The sequence below is a fragment of the Nomascus leucogenys genome, chromosome 6 (assembly GCF_006542625.1).
Source record: "Nomascus leucogenys isolate Asia chromosome 6, Asia_NLE_v1, whole genome shotgun sequence".
In the NCBI taxonomy this organism is placed as follows: Eukaryota; Metazoa; Chordata; class Mammalia; order Primates; family Hylobatidae; genus Nomascus; species Nomascus leucogenys.
In genome coordinates this window covers 119980850-120008049 of record NC_044386.1, presented here as the reverse complement: position 1 = coordinate 120008049, position 27200 = coordinate 119980850, and the positions used below count along the sequence as shown (strand labels likewise).

General features: G+C 42.5%; 1 protein-coding gene across 4 annotated transcripts in view; it reads right to left on the bottom strand.

The window, feature by feature from the left end:
• CERS3 (ceramide synthase 3) overlaps positions 1 to 27200 on the bottom strand; it is a 140253-nt gene that overhangs the window by 109684 nt on the left and 3369 nt on the right. For all 4 annotated transcript variants that reach the window (XM_003277548.3, XM_012507172.2, XM_030813848.1 and 1 more), the window contains exons 2-3: positions 15090 to 15350; positions 7952 to 8039 (exon numbers count right to left, since the gene is read on the bottom strand). The gene's annotated coding sequence lies outside the window, so the exon portion shown is untranslated. The remainder of the gene's footprint in view (positions 1 to 7951; positions 8040 to 15089; positions 15351 to 27200) is intronic.

The following is a 27200-nucleotide window of genomic DNA, read 5'->3' as shown; positions in this document are numbered from 1 at the left end:
AATTACTGTCAAAGTTCTTTTTTTTAGCCTTGAGGCATGTGCATAGGCCATTCCTTCTGCCTGGAATGTTCTGCTCACCCCTTCACCTCACTCTCTCCTCCTTAATCCTCAAGTCTCCATTTAAGCATCTGTAAGATCCTCATCTAGGCTTTCCAGAGCCCCAGATCTCCCAAGGTTCCATAACCTGGCATATAGTAAGTGTACAAATAGTAAGTGCTCAATACATATACCACAGCGGTCAAGCACATGGATTTTGGAGCCAGGCTCCTCAGGTCTAAAGCCTAGTTTTGACATTTAACTAGCCATGTGCCCATGGACGACTAGCATGACCTCAGTTTTCCCATCTACAAGATGGAGTTGATCATTGTACCTCCCTGCAGGGTTATTAGAATGAGTAAGTGGGTAAATGCTTGTAAATCGCTTTATTTCATGTCTGTTAAATGATAAATTGGAGTCAAGCTATTAAATACCATGAAACTGCCCTTCTAAGGAAGGGAACTAAATAAACTTCCAGGTCCTAAAATTCTTTAATTGACACTTATTAAGTTAGAAGAAGTTATTTAAAAATAATACTCAGTGCTAACTACGATATAGTAAAACTACTGCACGCATCTGTTACTGGTGGCACACAGATGATACTATCCTTTTGGAAACTAGATAATACATTTTAGGAGTCACTAAAATGTTCAAGTGTACCTGGGAATATACATAAAACATAAAACTGGACACAAGTTTTGAAAGCTACAGTTAATAAATAGCACTTCAATGTTAGCAATATTAGTTTTTTAAAAACCAGAATGTTTAAGCACATTTGAAATATTAACTCCAGATAATAATATCTAATGTTAAAAATTATAAAATTTATCAACATGAGAATTCCTAATGACATATTAAAAAGTAAAATCCAAATTCAAAGTTATATCATACTATAATTATATGATGAATATGATCTCATTAGATGATACTATCTTATACATATCATATGTATGTGTGTGGGCATAAAAATAAAAACTAGAAAGAAACATAAAAAATAATTGATGTACTAACATGATAAATTCTGGGTGGCTTAAACTTTTAAAATATTGTTACTACTGATTCAACATTAGGAAAATTTATCACTCTTTTCTTATTTGATTATTCAAATCAGTGAAAGCAAATTTTATTCTAAAAATCATGCAACATCTAGCCCAGCGCTACAGATATGAAGAAAATGAGTCCAGGGAAATATAGTTGCTGTATCTGAGTGAACCCAGGAAAGCCAGAAGCCAGTGTTTTTCCAATACACACCTAGTTTCCCCTGAGTAAATGGTGATTTATTTCACATTAATATTTTTAAGAGGCTAATTTTTATAGTAAATGTTTCATATACAAAAGCTAATGGCTTGACACAGATAATACGTGGATTAAACTGATTTGAAGTAAGGCAAGTTTGTTACCTACATAAAAACTTATCACAGCCATTTTACTCACACAAACAGCTAACTATTGGAATCTTTTCGATTTTAACAATTTCAGAGAAAATACAAAGTGTACTCCCTTAGTCAGCAGGAAGACAGGCTCTTGAAATCTACCTGTAAAATGACTTTACAGTGTGGAGGTAATAAAGACACAATGGCACATGGCTTTCCAAGAGGCAGTGCTCACCAAAATGGAATTCTCCCAAGGCCCCTTCACCTTAATCCACTTGGGCTCATCTTGGCCTCATCATTACCTCGACAGAGATTGCCAAAGGCCCTCTCAGGACCAGGGAGGTAAGTGAGCCAGGAAGTTGACTTAGACTGGTAATGTGGATAGAAATGTGCAGAAAAACAGGTATGACTGAAGTCAGAGGGGTGTAAAACAAAGTCACAGAACAGATATGTCTTAGAAGAATGTAAATCTTAGGGTTCAAAAAGAGGGGTCCAAGGTGATGGGGAGGAACACTATGAGATGGATAGTTCTGTTTTCAAAGGTAGAACTCCCCTCCCCACCTTTTGGTTGTTCACTTGAGGAATGTAAAATGTAAGTTGGTGGCTGGGTAAGCAGGCAATGGTGTTGCAACACTAAGAAATGTTAATCCAAGGAGCATCCTGTCAGCATTTCCTTTCCAGTTGCTGGTAAACATCTTGCTCCTCTCCACTGGCCATCTTCACGAACTCTCCTCCCTCACCTGGTGAGTTACACATCATGCCTCGCAAATTACCCTGTTATTAGTGTCAGGCACAAGTGACTGGTCCAGGGCAGAGCAAAGGAGTTGGGAACCTGCTGCCAGTAAGTCACAAAGGGCCTAAGGTTAGTCACCTGGTTCTGTCTCAGCTTTCCCATTTGAGAGACTAAAGGATTGCCTTAGTGTCTGCAAAGACCTCCTGTGTGCCACTCAAGGGTGCTGCACTGGCTTCCCATCACCTCATCCGGTTAGAAAGGGGTGGGTAAGGCCATTATACAGATTGCAAGCTAGCAGTTGATGAATACAGTAAAAATAACAAACAAAAATGAGTGAATGCAGCACTTCACATACCACAAGCAGCTATAAGTCTTGCACAGAGCCTAAAAACTTTCGAGAGAACAGTGGCCCTGCAGTCAGGAAACCCAGTTTAAGGGCCAGTCCTGTCACTTAATAGCTGAGTGATCTCAGCAACTCGATCTCTCTGAATATTTGTTTACTGGCCTGTTAAATGGGGTTAATTCCATCTACCACAAAGACCTGTCGTGCGACTAAGAGAGATTAGGTACACAGACATACCTGAACACGGTAATGTGCTGGCTAAGTGTTACGTAGTAACCTCATCTTATTATCCTCACCTACTGGGTACAGGAAAGAATCAGATGTCAGGCTGATTTAAACAATAAAATTAAATATTAAGTTTTAAAAGATTTCCCAGAGAGAGAAATGGGAGAACGTCCCCCATGGTGTTCTCACCTCTCTCACTACTGGATAGATAACTGGTTTCACCGCCGTCTTTCAGTAAGGAAAGCCTACATAACCGGTACCAACTGTGCTGAGTAAAGTACCCAGGGACAGGCCCTGGAGAGTCTGTGTTGCGGTGTCAGGTGGTTCCAAGCTTTCCAAAGATGGGCCTCACCTGGGAGAATGCCCAGCTCTCCCTCCCAACCCCAGCAAACGGGAGTAGGATTTCCAGGACAAGGCATGTGAGAACCCAGGACCTAGTGGCTTGCCAATAAAAGGAGTTTGGGAATCTGAATGCCATTTTCACCACTTTCCAACTACATGGCTTAGGGTAAGCGATGTTTTCTAAGCCCTGAATTCCTCACAGAGCCCGAAAACTTAGAACTGTGGCTCTGGAGTCAGGAAGCCCAGTTTGAAGGTCAGTCCTGCCACTGAATAGCTAACGGATCTAGGACAAGTCAGTCTGTAAAAACAGACACAACATTTTATGTTTATTTTGTAAGTTCTAGATCAGGATTAAATAAAGTACATCATGTGTCTCAATTACCTAATGTAATGCCTGGCACATGGCAAGTGCCCGATATACTGTTGGCATTGGCACTGCAGTCACTATTTACATTTCCTCATCGATGGCACTGTGCCTCCAAGTGGCACGATGGCCAGCCAGCAGTCCCTCATTTCCTACAACACCCTGATCAGGGTTTAGGTCACCCTGACCAAGTGTTGGTGGGGGACTGGCTTTTCTGAGGGATAGTGTCATTTGCAGGGTGACTCATTTCCTCAGTGACAGCAGCATTTCTTACCTCATGAAACTTGCTTGGGCAGTGCCACCAAAGGAATCATTTTATGAAAAACAGTAGGACCTAGAGGAGGGTGTGAGGCCATCTCTTGATCAAGAAGGAATTTGGAACATCTGTCTCTCGCCCACAGATAAAGAGGAAGCCGGGTCACTTTTAGGAAAGGATTTGGGGTTACTAAGGTACACTGATGAAGCAAGCTCCAAATTTTAATATTTTAAAATATGTTTTTGTTATGTAATGTTTGCAGGCAGGGTTTCCTGTTGTACAGCCTACAGCCCCCGCAAGATAAAGCACCCCTTGGAAAAGAACAAGATGACAAAGTTCCTAGTAGTTCTTGGAGGAGGGTGGGGTGCAGTGGGTGTGAGTGCTTACAGGAGAGGCAGGGAAATAGTGAAGGAGTACAGAAAAACATCCCCAAATATAGTCTCAACTGCTTTCTTCTCAGACTCCGAAACCACAAGAAAAGTTATAGCAATATCTCTGGCCAAGGGCCAATGGCATTGAGCTGGGGGATTAGGCACCTGTTGGAATAGTTACTGTTTTCTACCTTGAGCAAATGGGGATGGGTCATTCATCTCTCTGGCCAGGGCAGCTGCTCCCTCTGTCAGTGATCACCAGCCCTTGCTAACTACTCACCAAGAGAAAATAAATCATAAGACCTCATACTGGAAAAAGGCTAGTCTTTTCTGTCTAGCCCTATCTAATGCAAGAATCCTCTTAAAGAAAAAAATGTATAACACCCCGATTTTAAATAGATAGGGGGTAACAGAGACAGAGAGACAGACAAAGACAAACACAGAATGACTGAGACACAGAGAGAGGGACAAAGAGACAGAGAGAAACACACACACAGAGTGACAGAGAGAGACAGGGACAGAGAGAGAGAGAGAAGGACAGAGAGAAAGAGAAAGAGAGAGAAAGAGAAGGACAGAGAGAGAAAGAGAGAGAGAGAGAATGGCTCATACGGGATATCTGCAGTGCCTGGAACATTAGAGAATAAATTTCATTTATTCAATTTTTTTGATTAATGATTAAATCTATGACTTTGAATTTAGAGATACTTCACTTGCAAAGATGTCTGGCAGAAAAAGTCTTGGGCATATTGCTTGAAAATGTAACATACTATTTAAAAATAAAAATTTCCAGACTTTTCAAATACACATTCTTTCAAAGGAGTATCCTTAAATTTCTGTCAACATGCATTTACACAATTTTCACATCATCTCTCTGCCTATTAGTGAAAACCAGCTGGTATGAATGTGAGACGATACTGTGCTAACATACACGGGGTTTCCTAGCTCAACACCACGCCAGGCACATCATCAGCTCCTTTTCCCTGGGGGATCAAACATGTGCCAATGTGATCTTCTGATTCTCCTTTATTGATCTTTATTTGGGGCCAATGGGTTCCCTAAGCCTTCTTTTTAAAATGCTTTCTGTAAGACTTATTGGATATTTTATTTTAAAAAATTCTGCCTGGCTGGGCGCGGTGGCTCATGCCTGTAATCCCAGCACTTTGGGAGGCTGAGGCGGGCGGATCACCAGGTCAGGAGTACGAGACCAGCCTGACCAACATGGTGAAACCATCTCTACTAAAAATACAAAATTAGCCGGGCGTGGTGGTGTGCATCTGTGATCCCAGCTACTCAGGATGCTGAGGCAGGAGAATCGCTTGAACCCGGGAGGCAGAAGTTGCAGTGAGCCGAGATCGCGTCACTGTACTCCAGCCTGGGTGACAGAGAAAGACTCCATCTCAAAAAAAAAAAAAAAATCCGCCAAAAAATATACTTGGCCAAAGTGCTACTGTGAATCACAAGCCCAAATTTTGTGGAGGAGAACCCTGGAGATGAGACAGTGATGGAGGTGGACTTGGAGTTGAACTGACCACTCTGACCCCCTTCACTCCCATCCCCACCTTCCAACAGCAGCTCCGGGTGCTATGTGAGGGGATTCAGAGTTCCTCGATGTTATTCACGTTCAGGAAATTTAAATATAGATGTCTTTAGGTTGCTCTAAAGGAAAGAAATGCTCTAAAAAAAAGTGAACGGAAGAGTCATATGATATTCAGCTTCAAATATACCAATTATTCCCTGGAATATACATATGAAAGACACTAAACCTACATGGATTCTAAAAATATACCAAGAGACACCCATCTGAGCCTCAGTGATGTCCTCTTGTTTGGAGAGAGGGAGAGCCTTAGATTGTTTCTCTTCCCTGCCCAGTGAAGCTGTTTCTCAGTAAACTGCTCTTCCTGCTCGTACACAAGGTTGGGAATGTCACCCATCTGCCATCTTATGAAATCCCAGCCACTCCAACCTTTGCCATGCTGCTAGGTCGATGTTTATGGAGCATGGAGGTGGAAGAAGAGCAATACTTAGATATTCCACAGCAATTCTGAAATTGCTCAGCCTTTGTCACTCTGTCACACATCAGTCGAAGGTATGATTAAGTGCCAACTGTGTACCAGGACACTATGCTTGATCCTCAGGGGCAGCCCCACACTTACATCTGGCCTTAATTTAAAAGACCCCCCTCTGGCCCTCCTCTGGCCTCACTTCTCCCTTGGGCGAGGAGTCGATAGGTTCAAGTAGACATGCACACCCACATCCATGCCCCCTCTCCACACTTGGTAGGTAATCAAGGATCCTAGGATTCCCTGCCTGAGCAGCTCTGAACCCACTTCCAGGACCTGCACGGGCCCCTTTCTAAGTCTGTCCTCTTAAAAGTGACAGCACAGTATAATGCTAGGCCTGGAGAAGGCCCAAAGAAGACTTGGGGAGGGGAAGGCAGGGGACGTAGCATGCAGTGGCCACACACATGCACACCAGGCTCCTAGCGGAGCAGGACATAAGTGGGGCTGGGAGGAAAGACCGGGCCCAGCTGAGGGCTGGTGCCTCCATTTGTATTCTTGCCGTGTGTCCTGCAAATGTTTGGGGTAGGCCTGTCCACAGGGCCTTGGGATAGGTCTGAACCTCCAGAAGTCCTGTGAATTCTGGAAGCCAAAGATCTGTTCGGGCTGTGTAGCCACCAGAGGGGCTGATAGCATGACCAAGACAGAAGTCCTCATGTGGCTCCTGAAGGCCCCGCTGAACTGCTCCTTCTCACAGCGAGCACTTTCTTTGTGAGCAGGAAGTATTTCTTCACTCTGTGGCTTACAATGCTTCCTCCTTCTCTTCCTCCCAGTAGGCTACCTCTTCACCACTGTCACCTTCACTAAAAAGCAGTCTGGGAACATACATGTGTGATGAACTGCCTTTGCTGTTTAGCAAAACTTTTGGTAAGGTGTAGAAAATGATAGGCCCAAGGCATGGGGTTACCTTGGATGGGAGCCCCTTCGGCCTGAGCCCGCCACCGTCCCACTAGGAGTGGGCAGGGTGGGGAGGAGGGGAAGCTCTGTGTGAGCAAGCACAGCTGGTGCAGGGAGAGCATAGACCTGGGATCAGGCATCCAGCAGCATAAATATCTGGTTCTTGCAGGTCAAAACTGGGAATAATAACACCAGCTTTTCACAGACCATTACAAAAAGTAAATGAGATGATTAAAATTATAACGAACAACTGTATATACCACAGCTTATAATGTTGCACCCACACTCATTGAATCCTTACAACAATAATAATTATTCATGCTTCCAATTTGCAGGTGAACAATGAAGTTTAGAGAGATAAAGCAACTGCTCAAGGTGATACAGAGCCAGACGCAAATTTAGGCATTAACGGTAAAAGTGCAATTCCTCCCCTCTACGTTACCTGACTTTGCCTTTCATCAATATTTGTGAACATGCTTCATGAATGACTCTTCCTCATAAAAATGATCATATTTTATCATTTGGGGTCATATTTTATGATTTTGAAGGGATGTGGTTTTGAAGGGATGTGGAAGGCCTTAGCTTTCCAGGTAAGATGCTGGAAGCTAGAGGCCTGCCCAGCACAGCCAGCTCTTCCTTCCTTCCCATCAGAACAGCAAGTGTTGTGGGGGTGGGAAGACCAGAGCACAGACAGCAAACGCCACCCAATGATGGCTCTTTGCTACCGGCTGCTGTCACAAGAAGCTTTCTCCTGCATCTCCCCCTTCAAAAGGAAAGAATACAAATCTATAGTATTTCATAGAGAATAGCATGGTACTGGCTTTGCCCAAACTCCACTTGTCCCTAGAATATGCAAAACAATGCCAGATAATCAAATTCTGAGTCACAGATGTTAATTTCCCAAGATTATAGTTAAGAAAACACAGTAGAGGTAAAATAAAATAAAATAATTACCTGAGTATATATGATAGCTTTCTACTGAGGAACTCAAATACTGTATATATGTATATATATAAATGTCAGCTTTTGTTTCACAACATCCCTGAAGCATAAAAAGAGAAACATAATTAATATATTATACAACTGTGCCCATAAGCATCCTTCTATAATAGGTCTAAAACTTAAGTCAGAGTTTCAAACCAATGGGAGAGCTTGGTGCTGGCCAAGTTGGGCCTACCAATCACTTTGGACTGGTGCATGGGGCTTTAAAACAATTTGAGCCAACACTGAAAATTCAGGAATTTGCACATAGAAATCCAGATTTGCAGCTTCACTCAGAAACTCAGAAGACTGGCAAGAATCACTGGAGCCACAGGCCTTAAATGGAACACGCACTTACCAACCTGGCCAACTGTTTTCAGGCACCTGACCGGCTTTCTAGGGCAGTTAACTTTGTGACTCCTTACGTTGCTAACATTTCTCAATACGAATTATGTCTTCAAGTCAGTGCAACTTGAGCAGAGATAGTAAGGGCCTAGCACAGCCTGGTGTAACAATTACAGTTTGTCATAGCACATGGGTTTTCAAATGACCAGTTGTGAACCATTAGTGCACTGGTTCCCAACCCTGGTTCTACATGTGAATTCCCTGGGAGAGATTTTTAGACCATGCTTTCTACCTAACCAGATCAACTAAACCAAGATCTCTGAAGGTGCAGTCCTGGTATCAGTATTGTCACTGCTGTATTGTTAGTGTAATATAATTATTAAAGTATAACATACAGATGGTAAAGAAGCAAAGCACAAAAGAACATGACCAGCATCCCAGACTCTTCCTCATGCCTCTCCTGTCACCACCATGGATTCATGTTGCCTGCTCTTGAACTTTATGTAAATACAATTGTTTTGAGCACATTCCTTGGCATCTGGATTCTTTCACTCAACTTTTAGGACTGAGATGCATCTATATTGTTGCATGTAACAGTAGCAAACTCATTTTCATCGACTTTTAATATTCCATCCCATGACTATATCACTATATCACAATCTGTTTTCCCATTCTGTTGTCGATGGAAATATGTTGTTTTGAGTTTGGGATAACACTTAAAGGTACCATTTATGAACATTCTTGAACATGCTTTAGGTAAATACGTGAATGCATTTCTGTAGAACATATACCTGGGAGTGGAAACGCCAGGTCATAAGGCATATGTATATTCAGTTTAACAGATATTGCTGAACAGTTTTTCAAAGCTGTTGTGACTATTTACACTCCTCCCAGTGACGTATGAGAGTTGCAGTGGTTTAATATCCTTGCCAACATTTCTATTGTCTGTCTTTTAAATTTTCACCTTTCTGGTGGGTGTGTAGTGGTACTTCATTGTGGTTTTAATCTGCATTCCCCAGAAAGCTAACAAGGTTGAGTATGTTTCATGTTTCTTGGCTGTCTGAATATGTTTTTCTGTGAAGTACCTGTTCAAACCTCTTGCCCATTTTTCTGTTGTGGTGGTCTATCTTTCAAAATTGCCTTGTTTCTATTTTGGATAGGACTCCTTGTTTGTTACATGCATAACAAGTCATGTTACATGCATGACTCCTTACATGTTATTTGCACGGCAAATGTCTCCTCTCCTGCAGTTTGTCTTTTACTCTTTTAGTGGTATGCTTTGAGAAACAGAAGTTCTTATTTTTAACATAATCAATTTATAGATCTTTTTCATCATGTTAGTACTTATTGTATCTTGTTTAAGAAATCGCTAGGTGCAGTGGCTCACGCCTGTAATCCCAGCACTTTGGGAGGCCAAGGCGAGCAGATCACAAGATCAGGAGATCGAGACCATCCTGGCTAACACGGTGAAACCCCGTCTCTACTAAAAATACAAAAAATTAGCCAGGCATGGTGGCAGGCGCCTGTAGTCCCAGCTCCTCAGGAGGCTGAGGCAAGAGAATGACGTGAACTCAGGAGGCAGAGCTTGCAGTGAGCGGAGATTGTGCCACTGCACTCCAGCCTAGGCAACACAGCAAGGCTCCATCTCAAAAAAAAAAAAAAAAAAAAGAAATCACTGTCTACCCAGGGTCATACATATATTCTGTTTTGTCATCTAGAACAATGCTGTTCAGTAGGAAAAAATGGGAGTAACATATGTAATTTTAAATGTTCTAGTATTTCAGGTACTCAATAGCCACACATGGCTAGCAGCTGCCATATAGGACAGTGAAGATCTAGAAGTTACATTGTTTTACCTATCACATCTAGATTAATACTTAGAGCTGTATGAATTTTAAGATGAGAATCAAGACTCATTTATTTGTACATGGACATTCAAATGGCCGTCCTTTCCTGTAGTGCCAATGTTGTCATAAATCAAAAGTCCACATTTGTGGAGGTTCTTTTCTAGCATCTTAGTCCATTCCATTGGCCTATTGTTCCCTAGTTGATTTTAATTTTCAGACAGTATTGAGAACCACTACCAGTAGGTCACAAAATTAATTAGTCGGTTATGACCAGAAATGTTGTAGAGTGTAATGAAATGAAATAGAAAGCATCAATACCTATAAGTATTGTTTTATGAAACTATTATTTCAGAATTGTGTGTGTGTATGTGTCCTAAGTTGAGATCTGAAAAGTATCTCTTACTATCAGTAATGGTTAAAAACGTTTGAAAATCACTGCAATAGTGTAATCTACACAACAATCACTTAGGAAAATTCAAGTTGCATACGATTTTATGGTCATCATCTAGAAAAGCTCTGAAGTTTTACTCTTACACAATTAGTTATAGCCCAGAATTCCACACAAGGCAGATCTCTGTTGGAATCAGGCCAGTAGAGCAAGTTACAGCTAATGGGATAGGAATAGCTCATTATGAAACCCTGTAACTTTGACCCAAAGTGGAATATAGTAATGATCCTCTGATGTGAACATTACAAATGAAAATTGCTAATCTGCAGAATTTGACATTTGTTCAGCATCAGCATATTGTATGTTTTTAAAGTTTTTAATCATATGTCAAACAAGAAAACAAACTTTGAGGGGAAGAAATTGAAGCCAAGTTAGTTATTAAATGATGTCAAGTAATCTTCATTATTGAAGAAAGTGTTTTCAGAATTTTCTGCTTAAATTTTGAAATGATTAGTTTATTGTTCAGCCTGTGTCAGGGTCAATCTAATCAACAAGTATTTATTGACTATCCAGTAAAATATGTCTGGCAAAGAAATCAGAATCAAACAAATAGAACTTATCCCGGCAGATAATTAAATGGATTATCGCATATGATTTTTCTTCACTAAGTACTTCATCTTAGAACCTGAATATAGTAAGTAAAAATGGTTTCAAGCTCCTTAATGTAATATTTTACCTCTTCAAATAACCTAAACATATGCCTTACCTGTGAACTTTACTCTTTTTCCATTAATGAGAAATGCATGCATCTTTTGGTTGTGTTTTCATATTATGCACATACACATGTGTGTGTATGAATGTGAGTGTGTGTTTACCAATCCTGAGCAGACAGATTTGGGGATTTTGGTTAAATATCTTAGTTTCCTGGTATTTCCTAAAGATTTAACTCAGAAAACAATAAAAAGGAAACTTTCCATTAGATTGAAACATATAATCCCACCACTAGCACAAATTGTCTCCACAGATTTTCCAGTGGCCAGGTAGGCCAAAAAAATAAATAACCAGAACCCTTTAATTTTATATTTGAGTAGCAGGAAGATACTCACAGATGAAGAAATTTAAAATTCTCATATTTGGGAAAGGTAAAATTTGTTTCATGGACATCCAAGCCAAATCTTCTCATGAGAGCTATTTTCTATTTATTAATGGAACTTCTCAGCCTTGAAATTATGATAATAACAACCTTTGGAAGTGATCTAACTGAAGCCCATTTACGATTGAACATCTGTCCACCATCAACAGAAAGCCCTGTGGAGAATTGTGGCTGTTACAGTTTTGTACAAGGTCAAAGATTCTTAATCTCTCCGTTCACTTGCCAATTGGGGTTTTTATACATAAGCCCTAATTTATTTATTTTAATTAGACTTTTAGCTTCATTTATGCTTTCATCATTGTAAATTCCAGCTACAAGAACAAATCTTAAGGCAGCACATACAGTATGGCTGTAAAATGATGGGCTTGATTGTTGCACAGGACTTAGGAAAGTAAGTCCTGCTACTTTAGAATGCCTTCTTTCATACTGCCAACTGTCTGGTCTGTCTAGGGTTGGCACAAGGATTTCTTCAATCATCCTGGGTCCACCCAGTAAATAAAACCACAAACTTGAGCTGTATAAGATCAATTAGATCGTTGTATTGTGTGTTGAGGTGTTTCCAGGAGAAAGAAGAATCTACCTGCATCTGATTCCAGAGAGAGCTTCCCTGTGTTCCCCTCTGCTATCTCTCTGCTATGATCTGCAGTTTCTCCGGATTCGAACATAGAGACAGATTGCCAAAACCCCATTCTTGATGCCAGCTGGCCTACTTGATGAACTTGACTGCAAGCTTTTTGCCAAAACATAAGTCAATCGCTTTTGTCCCAAATCCATCCTTGTAAAGGTGTACATCTGCAGGTCAATCTTTGCATCACATCCCTAAATTCGTGTTGGGGAGGGCTTGGAAAGTCCAAGCTTCTTGTGTGGATGGCTTGGGGCCCAAGATAAATGAACAGTTGCCACGATACACTCCATGCTCTGTGAGCGGAGGGAGCTGTCTTGGAGCCAGCCCAGCACCCTCCTCCCATGAGCACTCCGCCAGCTCCTGGCAGTGCTTCTGCTGTGGTGTGGAGACCAGGGAAAACCTACATAAACGGTGTGTGCGTGTGTGTGTGTGTGTAAAAACATAACTTTCCTGGCCTACCACAACAAACTGACTTTTGAAAAAGAAGTATCTGATGTTCTTGCTTTTTGCTTGATTTTACTGTGCTTTGGGGGACTTTTGGTATAGGACATTCATTACTTTGTTTAAGAGGCTGTTTGAAAGCTGGATCAGCTCCACAAAGAAAGATAATCACAAAGTGATTTCCCAAGAAAGTACACTAGGATATAAGGAACAAGTACCAGTGGAAAGGCAACTCCCTGAGGGCAAGGACTTATCTACTTTGTTCACTGGTGATACCCCCAATCCTAGAACAGGATCCAACATGTCAAGAGTATGAAGAAATTACTGCAAAATGGAGAAATGAATACTGTTTACCAAGGGCCTACCCTCTGTCAGGTCCTATGGAAGGCATTTGACATACCCTGCCTTTTTATGTCTTATAATAAACAACCTCGTTTGATGGATGTTATAATAATTATCTTATAAATAAGGAAACTGAGGTTTGAAGAATTTCACTGAGGCCAGGTGTGGTGGGTCATGCCTGGAATCCTAGCACTTTGGGAGGCTGAGGTGGGCAGATACTTGAGGCCAGGAGTTCGAGACTAGACTGACCAACATGGCGAAACCCCCATCTCTACTGAAAATACAAAAAAATTAGCTAGGTGTGGTGTCACATGCCTCTACTCCCAGCTACTTGGGAGGCTGAGGCACGAGAATTGCTTGAACTCAGAAGGCAGAGGTTGCAGAGAGCCAAGATCACACCACTGCACTCCAGCCTCGGTGACAGAGCGAGACTCCATCTCAAAAAAATAAAAAAGGAATTTCAGTGACTTGCCAGGGTCACAGTTAGTAAGCAGGATGCAGGAATTCGAATTTTGATCTGTCTTTCTAGTCAATGTACTGTCCACCACACCAAGCCTTCCCCTAACAGCAGAAGCAGGTGATAAATTGATTGATTGATTTTGGCCTTTTGTTATAAGATACCAAGTTCGAGTATTTGAATATTATCATGGCTTCAGGAATCCCTCCACACAAGGACCCTGTGGGGGGTTAATGGAATAGAATGGGAATATAGAATGAGCTGAAATCATAAATCTTAGTGTGCAGAAAGGCAATAAAGCTGTGGCTTTCTCGCATCCCTGCTGTACCACTGTAAATCTCACTAAGCCTCAATTCCTCGTCTGAAAGTGGCATATCATGAGCCCTAAATGGGAAAATGCATGTACACACAGCAAGGACTTAGTAAATGTAGATTATTATTAGCCCAGAATGATCTTCAAGCTTATGTAAATCAATTTGATTGATATTTTAGAAAAAGGCAGAAATAGTGTTAATGAGAGGGCCACACAATTATTACCTTTTTGAACATATACATATTTTCTCTTTAAAGAACTTATCTCTTTATGCAGAAATTCTACTGATGAAATTATAAATGGAAACCCCTTTTAAGAAAAACAAAGGGCTTGTAGGGGGGAAGGCAATGAAAACGTGAAGTTTAAAGTCAAACACTCACTTATGGTAGAGAAGGCACTTGAACATTGTGGGTTAATGAATAAATTAAAATTCATTATCTGGTCAGCCCTAAAGCTCTATTTCCCTTGCTTTGTGTAAAGGTTTCAAAAAAATAAAAACGCTTAACAGAACATTCTTGCTAAACATTTGCTTGGATCAGAAAAAGTAGTTTGATTTTTTTCATTTTTCTGCATAACACTGGCAGCCTTAGAACTAAACAGCTAATTTCTCCTGGCGTGACATTGAGCACTATATCTCTCAAGACAGAAGCAGCTTAGGAAGGCTTGCCACTGTGGGGTGAGCAAGTCCCACCTTGTTCTCAGTTTAAGGCACTCTGAGATGGTCTGAAATGGCCTTTGCCATGCCACCTGGCAAAGATCTGTGGTGACCCCTTTCATTCCACCTGGAGTCAGGGCTTTCCTGATAAATCAAGCTATGCTGAGCATTCAACCGTGTGTGATTTCACTACCCAAACCTTTCTTCCTAACCCTCAATGAATCAGTTTAAACTCGCCCGAGAGCAATGCAGGTCAGTAGTGGAAGTTTGGACTCGACATTTACTCTCCACTACTAAACACTCCCAAGCAAAACTCTACAAAGCATAGAGCCCCAAGTCTGTCTTTTCTGCATTTCTCCCAAACATCAGACCAAAAATGAACGTTTCTTCATTTGGCTGCCTCTCCCCCAATCTCTGTCTCCTCTCCCTGTCTCTGTCATGCACCCAGGCACACATATACTACACACAAGCTCACACACGGAATCACAGCCACCTTGGTTTTGAAAGTCCTCAAATACTAACCACAGCAATGAGATGGCGCCTACCTTTCTGAAATGTCAGTCCACAAAAGGTGCCCCTTGCTTGTGAAGTGTAGTCAGAGCGGCTTCCAACGATCCAACCAGCTTCGTTCTCCTCAGAGAGCAACACACCTCATCTCTGCGTAAGCCCTGAAATTCCTTCAGAGACCCACCCTTCAAAGTTGCAAGTCAAGATTTCTGACTGAGGGCAGTCAGTGACGTGAGGCGAAGCTACTGGATGGCACCCTCAGGTTCTTCCTGATGGGATGTTGCTTCCTGTTTCACCACCTTGAGAAAAGAAAGCTGGAATTCAGCGAGACATTGAGTTACAAATGCATCAGTTGCCTCATCGTTGTTGCCTTTTGGTGCACATAGTCATTCGTCAGCTGCTGAACAGGATGATCTTGCTGTTTGTATTAAAAGGAAAGGGCTTATGCACAGAGAGAACCCCAAAACACCAGTCACAACCCTGCACTGTCGTAGCAGCTGGTTTGACAAGTATAGTACTCTTCAGAAAACAGGCAGGGCTTCTTGCTAACTAAACCACCACCATGCCATAAAACTCATCCACTAAGGAGCACTGGTCCACAGGAATGTGATTTCTCTGCCTGCTTCCTAGGAATTGAGAAAAAAATCACTTTTTTGAAGCACATAACTGCCAAAAAATAAAATAGTCTGGCAGTCTTTTCTTCTTAGAGCAGTCAGATATAATTCACATTTTTGTTTGTCTCTAAGAACAATCATCATAGACAAAGACAGACAAGCTCATTAGTCTCAGGAAATAAACATTGTTGCTTGTCTCCGTGTGCTTGAACCACTACAATTTCAAAGGCAAGTGTGGATGCATTTTATAGTGTTTATCTGAGATGTTGTACCTTTGAAGCCATTTTCACTTTCTCTTGCCTGAAGATGAAACAACTCTGGGCTTGGATTATTTAAAGGTGCTTTGACAAGTAGAGAGCTTCAACAAGTTGATTCCTGTATCACTCATAAACCAAACATCAGCAGTACCGCCCACTCTGAGAGCCTGATTCTCATCAGCTGTCTTCAACTGCTGAAAGACATTTTTCTTTTTTTATCAGCTAATATATAACCGCAAATTAAAAATAGACTAGATGCAGATAAAGGGAAATGCCAGTTTCAAATTCATTGAAGCTCCAAAGTTTCTCAGATTTCACTAATGAATTTAGTTCAAAGAGAGAGGATTAATAAACGCCCTTCCTTACACTGGGTACTTCTCACTCAGTGCTTCCTGGTCTGCCTTTCTCTTCGAAGACTTTCTGTTTTTCAGTAATGGGCTCATACATTTTTAAAACCATCTGGCAGAAGGGTTGAATTTAAAGCAGACTGGTCACTAACTGAGGTAGGCTCAGTTCAGGTCTGCCTCATTTCCTGCCAGGAGACCACTGCAGAATTGGTTTCCTGACATGAGGCTTTCTATGTCTGGTCCATCTTCATCCAGTTGTCACCTAACTCATGTTCCCATTCTCATTTCTTTTTCTTCTGCTGATTAAACTCTACCAGCCACCTTCCACCTATAGGATCAAGACCAGGCTCCTTGGCACAATGGCCTGGTTGCAACCTGCTGCTCCAGGACTTCCTTTTGCACTTTCCCACTATATTCCAGACAAAACAGTGGGCAGCTTCTTGGCCCTTGCCATGAGCTGCTCTCTCGCCTCTGTGCCTAATGAAAGTCTGAATCCTGCTCAAGCTTCCCTAGCCTCGGCCCTCTCTGTTCTGTGGGTATACCTTTATTGCAACACTTACTACACTATCACAACTTAACTGATTTTTGTATCTGCTTCCCCACTACTTTGGGAATCCTCACTGGTCAAGCCTTAGATATCTTTCTATCCCTGGAGCTCAGCTGTTCAATACTGGTCAATTAGTACCCAAAATAGTGATCATCCAACACTCATTTTCACTCCAGGGATATCTCGGGAAAAGAATGCTCCTGAACCCTATCTTGGACTCTTTTTCTTAGAATTAAACAAGCCAAAAGAATATTGGGGAACAAGGCTGGGGACAGTGGCTCACACCTGTAATCCCAGCACTTTGGGAGGCTGAGGTGGGAGGGTCCCTTGAGGTCAGGAGTTTGAGACCAGCCTGGCCAACATGGTGAAACCCTATCTCTACTAAAAATACAAAAAATGAGCTGGGCGTGCTAGTGGGTGCCTGTAATCCCAGCTACTCGGGAGGCTGCGGCAGGAGAATTCCTTGAACCCGGGAGGCAGAGGTTACAGTGAGTCAAGATCACGCCACTGCACTCCAGCCCAGGTGACAGAGCAAGACTCCTATCTCAAAAAAAAAAAAAAAAAAAAAAACCAACATTGTAGAACCACATGTTTTCATGCTTTGTTTTAGTTACTTCTATAATTAAACACATGTTATTTGCTGATAAAATATAATGTTCAAATCAAATCGGAACAATTTAGACATAGTTCTATAACTCCTGTTTAATCAAAAGAACCCTGTCAGCATCTGCTGTCTTTTTTGAGTCACCATCAAGGTGTAATTCTTCCCTCTTCTTCAGGGGCAAGATGTAAAAATGAGGCTATTGCACAACTTGTGCTAGAGGGATGAGAGTGAGGAATTCTGAGGGTTCGCTGCAGAAGACTTTGTGGGAGCTGTGGATCTATGTGTAAGTCTACTCATCTCCTCCACAGCTCCTCTGAGGAAAATAACCCAGGGCAGGAAATAGGCCGTGTGTGGAGTTAAAACAAAAGCAAATATGGTTATCTCAAGGCTTCCTAAGGCGATTCCTTTTTTCTTCTCTTTCTTACTTGTGCCTCACCATAAATGTATCAGTGCATTGCTAAGAGAAAAGATAGAACCCCAGGAAGCATTACAGGAAAGAGGAAGATGCATGCACGTGGGCATCATTTTTCCTAGGGAGTACTTAGCTGTTTCCTTTTATGAGAAAACTGAAGCAGTGAGTTGAGACATTAAATCAGTTTTCTATTGTGAATCCTCATTAATAGGTATTAAATCACTTATTAGCATGTTAATGATTCACTGCATTTTAAAAAGTGAACATCAGACCTCTGACAAATGAATGTAGACAATTAAGCATGACAGTGGAGAGGTGTTGTGGGGAGCAGTAGGGGTGCATTACGAAGCGGGTACCTGGTGCCTTTCACATAGTAAATTGGGAAGCAGAGGGATAGGAGCAGTGTAAACCAGAGACAAACCCAGTCAAGGTTTTGGAGGGCCACTTAGGAACTAAAAGAGGAAAACACAGTAAGCCGGATGCAGGAAAATTGACTCTGGGCGCCAGCAGCAAGACACTGTGCCAAAAGCTCCTAGCCAAGGACAGAGGTCCCACAGCTGCATGGGTGTAGATGCGGAAGAAGGGGAAACGGTCAACTTCTAAGTTGCATTTTGTGCTTTCAGCCTATCCTTAACCTAATTTCCTAGAGAAGAAAATGTAAGAATCAACCGGCTTTTCCCTCAAAGGAGGAATCCCTTCCAAGAAACTTAACAAACACAATTTTGGCCCTATTGTTCTTAACCTAACCGGCAAAATTTTTTGAGCTTTTACTATCAACAAACTGTTTTCTTCTCATGTTTTATCTTATCATTTTCATAGACCTTTCAAATGCTGTTTGTTCACAGACAGAAATTTAAGTCAAAATGCTACCAAACTGCCAGGTGCGATGGCTCACGCCTGTAATCCCAGCACTTTGGGAGGCCAACGCAGGAGGATTGCTTGAGTCTAAGAGTTAGAGACCCGACTGGGGACTGGGCAACATGGCAAAATCCCATCTGTACAAAAAAAAAAAAAAAAATAGCTGGGTATGGTAGCTGTGATCCCAGCTACTTGGAAGGCTGAGGTGGGAGGATCACCTGAGCCTGGGAAGTCAAGGTTGCAGTGAGCTGTAATCAGCCCAATACACTCCAGACTGGGCGACAGAGTAAGACCAAACTGCATTCTTTAAAGAAGTGTGTGGGAAAACTCATGTGGGATAAAATGAAACAAGCAAATGTCTTCACAAGTGGCTCCCCACTACACTGGGAATTCTCAAGGGACATGACTTAGCCATCTTTATATCCCTGGATCAATACCTACCCCGATCAAATTTGAAGCCTATGTCTTATTGTCATAAAATCATCTCCCCTCCCTGCCACAATGATTCCTCTAGATCCCCACATGGATTATAGGATGAGAGGACCTGAATTTCATCTTCCCTTCCCCCCTCCACTCCGCTTCCACACTCACCCTGGCCCAGGGTTGAAAGTCTCTTTGCCGGATAACCTGAGAGGTCACTTGGTAAGAAAGTGAGAAAACTAAGGAGAAGACCCTCTGCTGTCAAATTAGTCAGGAGAACAAGTGCTTTCCTGCATCCAGACTCACCTGGGGGCCTCCCTCCCTACAAACTCCAGCCCCTCTCCTGCTTCATTTTCCTCCATGTCACCTGTCACCTTCTAACTTACTGTATCTCTTATCTGCCTCTCCCCCATGTAAGCTTCAGGAGGACTGGAATTTTCATCTGCCATGTTCAGTGCTAAATCCCCAGGGGTTAGAACGGTTCCTGGCACATTTGACACTTGATGCTGATGGAGTACATTTATGTATCTATATATTTGCCATTGTGTCTCTTCCTCTCTACCACAGTAGGTAGTTACTTTTTGAAGCCCAATTCATTGGGTTCCTTTCTTCCTTCCTTACTTCCTTCTCTCTCTTTTTTTTTTTTTTTAATTGAGTCTTGCTCTGTCACCCAGGCTGGAGTGCAGTGGCGCAATCTCAGCTCACTGCAACCTCCACCTCCCAGGTTCAAGTGATTCTCCTGCCTCAGCCCCCCGAGTAGCTGGGATTACAGGCACGTGTCACCACCCCCAGCTAATTTTTTTGTATTTTTAGTAGAGACAGGGTTTCACCATGTTAGCCAGGATGGTCTCAATCTCCTGACCTTGTGATTCACCTGCCTCTGCCTCCCAAAGTGCTGAAATTACAGGCGTGAGCCACCGTGCCCGGCCCATTGGGTTCTTTCAAAACTTGAAGTCAGTATGCTGTGTCATGAAGGAGGTCAGTTCTACTCTGAGTTTGCTTGGAAATAGGGAGATTTTTCCCTTGGAGAGTTTAGTCAATACTGAGAACTTCATGCAAAGGAGTCTTAGAATTAATTAGCATGTACTCTGGGAAGGCTGCAGTGCTGTATGCAGGCCAGACCACGTCACCATGTGAGCAGGCTCTCAACACGACTGTCTCTCTCAGCTTACCACCCACCCCCTCTGAGGGCTGGCCAGATGGGTAATAGCCACTTGTGCATACAACCCCTGGCTACAGGTGTGGCTGTCAGTGATGGGACAGGACATGACTCAACTTGCCTCCTCCAGAAAATGTTCATTGCTAACCCTCAATACCACTTTGTGCTCACTATGTGACCTTATTCTTTTTAGCTGTGTGACTCCAGACAAGTCACTTAACCTCTCAGTCCTCAGGTTTCTCAACTGCAAAATGAGGAAAATAATAGTGATACTTACAGAGTCGTAAAAACATTGAATGAGTTAACATACTGAAAATATATAGAATACCTGGCTCACAGCAAGCACAGTGTGAATGTTAGCTATGATTATGGTTATGATGACTATAATTATTATAAGTATTGTAAAAGGAAAATAAATCTTGGGGCCCCAAAATCACTAAGCTAAAGGGAAAGGAAACTGGAAATTGCTTAGGGCAAACCTGCCTCCCATTCTATTCAAAGTCACTCCTCTGCTCCCTGAGATAAATGCACATCTGATTGCCTTATTTGGAGAGGCTAATCAGAAACTCAGCAGAATGCATCTCAAATTGCTTAGTGCAAACCCTAAGCAATTTCCAGTTTCTTTTTCCCTTTAGCTTAGTGATTTTGGGGCCCCAAGATTTATTTTCCTTCACAATACTAATAATAATTATAGTCATCATAATCATAATCATAGCTAACATTCACTCTGTGCTTGCTATGAGCCAGGTATTGTTCTAAGTGCTTTTCAATATACTAACTCATTCGATGTTTTTACAACTCTGTAATTTGTCTCTTATCGACCTATGACTTGGAAGTCCCCTCCCCACTTCAAATAGTCCCATCTTCACCTCAAGTTGTTCCACCTTTCCCGACTGAACCAATGTACATCTTACACGTATTGACTGATGTCTCATGTCTCCCTAAATTGTATAAAACCAAGCTGTGCCCCTACCACCTTGGTCACATGTCTTCAGGACCTCCTGAGGCTGTGTCATGCATGTGTGTCCTCAACCTTGGCAAAATAAACTTTCTAAATTAACTGAGACCTATCTCAGATTTTGGGGTCCATAGTATATTCAATTAATTTTATTTTATTCTTATGTTACTTTGTAACAGACTTTATTTTCTGCATATAGATTTAGTTTCTCCACTTAAATTTCGAGTACAAGGATTGTGTAAAGTTTCCAAGTTGCAGGCATTCCTGTTCTCTGAACATAGCATTCAGTCATTAACTCATTCAGCCAGTATTTACTGGGTTCATGCTATGCGCCAGGCACATCACATCTTTTGAAGGAGCTAAGGGAGTTAAGAATAAAAATATAGCATGACTGCCAAAACAGACACAAGCACACACTCACACAGATGACCAAAAGGGTTCACAGACCTATTATACAGAAGTGCAGAAAGAAGTATCCACATGTGCATGTGATGTGGGTATATTCATATGCTCATATGTAAGTACAAATTAAGACCACAGAGAAGATTGACTCTCAAGATTTACTATTTCATATCCCACGTCCATGAAAGAATAAGCTGTGCATTTTGTTTTTTATGCTTGTTTTTGAGACAGGGTTTGCTCTGTTGCTCAGGCTGGAGTGCATCAGTGTGATCGTGGCTCACTCCAACCTCAACCTCCTGGGCTCAAGGGATCCTCCTACTTTAGCTTCCCAAGTAGCTGGGACCACAGGCACATGCCACCATACCTGGCTACTTTTTGTATTTTTTGTAGAGACAAGGTTTCACCATGTTGCCCAGGCTGGTCTCGAATTCCTGAGCTCAAATGAACTGCTCATCTTGGCCTCCCAAAGTGCTGAGATTACAGGCATGAGCCACCATGCCTGGCCTAGGTTGTAGATTTTAAATGAGGAGCTAAGACTACATAATATGAAATTAGGAAATAGAAGTAGGCAGATAAAGTTTCCACCTCCCCAAATAACCAATCCCATGACTGTCTTAGTCTGGAAGATAGAACTGAGTAGCTTCGATATCCACAATTCCGTTACTGAGCACTGGGCGGACATCTCAGTCAATGCTCCATGCGCTTTGAATATATTTATATGAGTTGCACCACCACTCAACAGACAGGAGGAATAAGGAGGTAAAAGGGTGATGAGTGTCTGAATGATACCTGGGCTGTTGATACCATGTCACATCTGAACAGGACAATGAGGAAACAAAATGCTTCTTATTCACCTAGCCATCATTCATCCGACACATGTATTGCACAAGGTGCTTGAAATACAAAGATGAAGGCAATGTCCCTGATCTTAGGAGATTATGATCCAGCTTTTCCCTCTTCTGCCTGTTCTACCACCTATCCCATATCCTACCCTGCCACTTGCTAACACAGAACTGGGAGAACTACTTGGGAAACCTAGGACACTCAAGAAGGGGTACCCTCTCTTCAGCCTGTGAATTCTCTAGCAGGATTTTTTAAAAAGCACAAGGGGGTGCCCTATGAAAAACACAAGCTAGGCTAAGGTTCGTAATGTCAGCCAACTATGACTCATTCCCAAGAAAAAGACACTCACACTCTGCCTTCTCATTAACAAAAGATTTGGTTGTTCCAGAGGGCATTAGAGAAATGTAGACCAAGCTTGAGGTTGAAGTGAGCATGTGTAGCATTGTGGCTGTTTGGCAGTGTATTAGTCTGTTTTCATACTGCTATAAAGAACTGCTTGAGACCGGGTAATTTATAAAGCAAGGAGGTTTAACTGACTCACAGTTCAGCATGACTGGGAAGGCCTCAGAAAACTTACAATCACAGCAAAAGGCGAAGAGGAAGCAAGGCAGCAGAAAGGAGAAGTGCCAAGCAAAGTGGGGAGGAGCCCCTTATAAAACCATCAGATCTCATGAGAACTCCTTCACTATCACAAGAACAACATGGGGGAAACTGCCCCCATGATTCAATTACTTCCATCTGGTCTCTCCATTGACATGTGAGGATTATGGAAATTACAATTTAAGATGAGATTTGGGTGGGACAACCAAACCATATCATCTGCCCCGGCCCCTCCCAAATCTCATGTCCCTTTCACATTTCAAAACCAATCATGTCTTCGCAACAGTTCCCCAAAGTCTTAATTCATTACAGCATTAACCCAAAAGTCCAAGTCCAAAGTTCCATCTAAGACAAGGCAAGTCCCTTCCATCTATGAGCCTGTAAAATCAAAAACAAGTTAGTTACTTCCTAGATACAATGGTGGTACAGGCATTGGGTAAACACACCCATTCAAAATGGGTGAAATTGGCCAAAACAAAGGGACTACAGGCCCCATGCAAGTCGGACATCCAGCAGGGCAGTTAAATCTTCAAGTTCCAAAATGACCTCCTTTGACTCCATGTCTCACATCCAGGTCACACTGATGCAAGAGGTGGGTTCCTGTCGTTTTGGCCAGCTCTGTCCCTGTGGCTTTGCAGGGTACAGCCCTGCTCCCAGCTGCTTTCGCTGGCTGGCGTTGAGTGTCTGTGGCTTTTGCAGGAGCACGGTGCAATCTGCCAATGGATCTACCATTATGGGGTCTGGAGGATGGTGGCCCTCTTCTTGCAGCTCCACTAGGCAATGCCCCAGCAGGAATTCTGTGTGGGGACTCTGACCCCACATTTCTCTTCTGCATTGCCCTAGCAGAGGTACTCCTTGAGGGCTCTACTCCTGCAGCAAATTTCTGCCTAGATATCCAGGCATTTCTATACACCTCTGAAATCTAGGCAGAGGTTCCCAAACCTTGATTCTTGATTTCTGTGCACCTGCAGTCCCAACACCACATGTAAACTGACAAGGCTTTGGGCTTGCACCCTCTGAAGCAATGGCCTGGCCTCTATATTGGTCCCTTTTAACCATGGTTGGCATGCAGGGCACCAAGTCCTGAGACTGCACGAAGCAGCCAGGCCCTGGGCCGAGCCCATAAAACCATTTTTTCCTCCTAGGCCTCTGGGCTTGTAATTGGAGGAGCTGCTGTTAAGACCCCTGACATGCCCTGGAGACATTTTCCCCATTGTCTTGGTGATGAACATTTGGCTCCTCGTTACTTATGCAAATTTCTGCAGCCAGCTTGAATATTGCCTCAGAAAATAGGTTTTTATTTTCCATTGAATCATCAAGCTGCAAATTTTCTGAACCTGTATGCTCTGCAATTCTTTTAAACATAAGTTCCAATTCCAAATCATCTCTTTGTGAATGCATAAAACTGAATGCTTTTAAGAGCACCCAAGTCACCTCTTGAACACTTTACTTTTGAGAAATTTCTTCCACTAGATACCCTAAATCATCTCTCTCAAGTTCAAAGTTACACAGATCTCTAGAGCAGGGGAAAAATGCCACCAGCCTCTTTGCCAAAGCATAGTAAGAGTCAACTTTATTCCAGTTCCCAACAAGTTCCTTATCTCCATCTGAGATCATCTCAGCCTGGACTTTATTGTCCACATCACTATTAGCATTTTTATTAAAGCCATTCAACAAGTCTCTAAAATGTTCCAAACTTTCCCACATCTTCCTGTCTTCTGAGCCCTTCAAAGTGTTCCAACCCCTGCCTGCTACCTAGTTCCAAAGCTGCTTCCACATTTTCTGGTATCTTTATAGCAGCACCCCACTCTCTGCAGTACCAATGTACTGTATTAGTCCATTTTCATACTGTTAGAAAGAACTGCTCAAGACTGGGTAATTTATAAAGGAAAGTGGTTTAACTGACTCACAGTTTGGCATGGCTGGGGAGGCCTCAGGAAACTTACAATCATGGCAGAAGGTGAAGAGGAAGCAAGGCACCTTCTTCACAAGGCAGCAGGGAAGAAAAGTGCTGAGTGAAGTGGAGAAGAGCCCCTTATAAAACCATCAGATCTCAGGAGAACTTGCTCACTATCATGAGAAGAGCATGGGGGAAACTGCCCCCATGATTCAGTTACTTCTACCTGGTCTCTCCCTTGACACATGTGGATTATGGGGATTATAATTTAAGATGAGATTTGGGTGGGGACACAAAGATTAACCATATCAGGTAGGCTTGGTCACTCTTTGATCATTTCCAGACCCTCTCAAGGGGAAGCTCAAAACCCAATGCACTTCCCCTTATCAGTTGCTTCTGTGCCATCAAAGCATCCGAGGAGAGCTGGCCATCAGTGTGACTGAAAGTGGTGCTGAGATGCCAGTCCTAGGAGGCTGTTTCCCTTCCCTTTCTGGTCCTGAGAGGGAGCTGTCCTCCTGCTTGCTATTACCAAGTAATCTCAAAACACAGCCCCCATCAAATTACTTTCTTGCTCCAGAACTATGGCTTCTTTATGCCGATTACATTAAATCTAAACTTCTAGGATTGTCTACTTCCTAAACTACCCTCTGAAGTTCAATCCCCACCCCACCTGCCCCACCTTACTGTCCACCAAACCCAATACTATTCTCGCCTTTGGTTCAGCCCACTGGCTATGACCACTCTGACCTTGGCTCAGGCCCCATCTGTGATCCCTCATTATCCAAGTCCCATCCCTTTCCCCTGGGAAACTGCTCCTCAGATTAACTTTTCTTGTCCAGACGCAGTGGCTCATGCCTGTAATCCCAGCACTTTGGGAAGCCGAGGTGGGTGAATCACCTGAGGTCAGGAGTTCGAGACCAGCCTGGCCAACATGGCAAAACCCCGTCTCTACTAAAAATACAAAGAATTAGCTGGGCGTGGTGGCAGGTGCCTGTAATCCCAGCTACTTGGGAGGCTGAGGCAGGAGAATTGCTTGAACCCAGGAGGCAGAGGTTGCAGTGAGCTGAGATCGTGCCATTGCACTCCAGCCTGGGTGACAGAGAAAGACTCTCTCTCAAATAAAAAAAAAAAAAAAATTAAGCTTTCTCTTCCTAAACTCTTTATGCTAATTATCCAAATTACACCATTAGCCCCATTTTATATGCAGCCTTATTCTTTAACAGTATAGCACAAACTGCTTCTGCAACACAACTTGATCAGAGTGTGCGTGTAGCACATGTGTATATATGTGTACATACAGGTATATGCTCTGTCTCCAGTAGGCTCTTCATCCTATGAGCCCAGATCTCACCCCAGAAACGCTGTTGGGTTGACAAGAGACCCTTAAATGTATTAGTTAAGAGTGGATAACATACTCTTATCTGAGGATGATATCAAACTCTTAGCGGATTATAAGTCTCTCCCCCTTTGTTTCAAGCTATGTATACTTTCTCCTGCTGTTCTTCTTTCTTTCTTTGGTGTTTTCATGTATTCAACAATGATTTATTATGCACTTTCTATGAGTTTAAAAATAGAGAAATCACAGTGAACAAGGCAGATACCATCCCTGCTTTCCAGCTACTGAGAGTCTGTAGCTTTGGTTGGAAAAAGCTAGGACATCCCTGAATGCCAGCAGACATTCACTCTCCCTCTGTGGGGGTCTATCAACAGATCAGCTGAGCTACGTGGCAAGCAGCAGGTGCTGGGGTCCAGTATTTTGGAAGGCACTTGAGACAGATGAAGAAAACCATAACATACTAAGTTGGTTAAAAAGTGTCCCTCAGGTGGACAGATCATCTGAGGTTGGGAGTTTGAGACCAGCCTGACCAACATGGCAAAACCCTGTCTCTATTAAAGATACAAAAATCAGCCGGGCGTGATGGCCCATGCCTGTAATCCCAGCTACTCCTGAGGCTGAGACAAGAGAATTCCTTGAACCTGGGAAGCGGAGGTTGCAGTGAGCCGAGATTGTGCCACTGCACTCCAGCCTGGGCGACAGAGCCAGACTCCGTCTTAAAAAAAAAAAGTGTTCCTCACTGGCTTTTACTAAGACCTTAATAGGGAAAAAGAAACTGGAAAGAAACTGGAATCTTTGTTTTTTTAACCTCTGTTGCACTGGACCAGTTTTGAGTTAGAAATTTAGATGTGAGCTAGCCTGTTTCTTTGTTGGGTGCTGTTTGAACGTGTTCTGT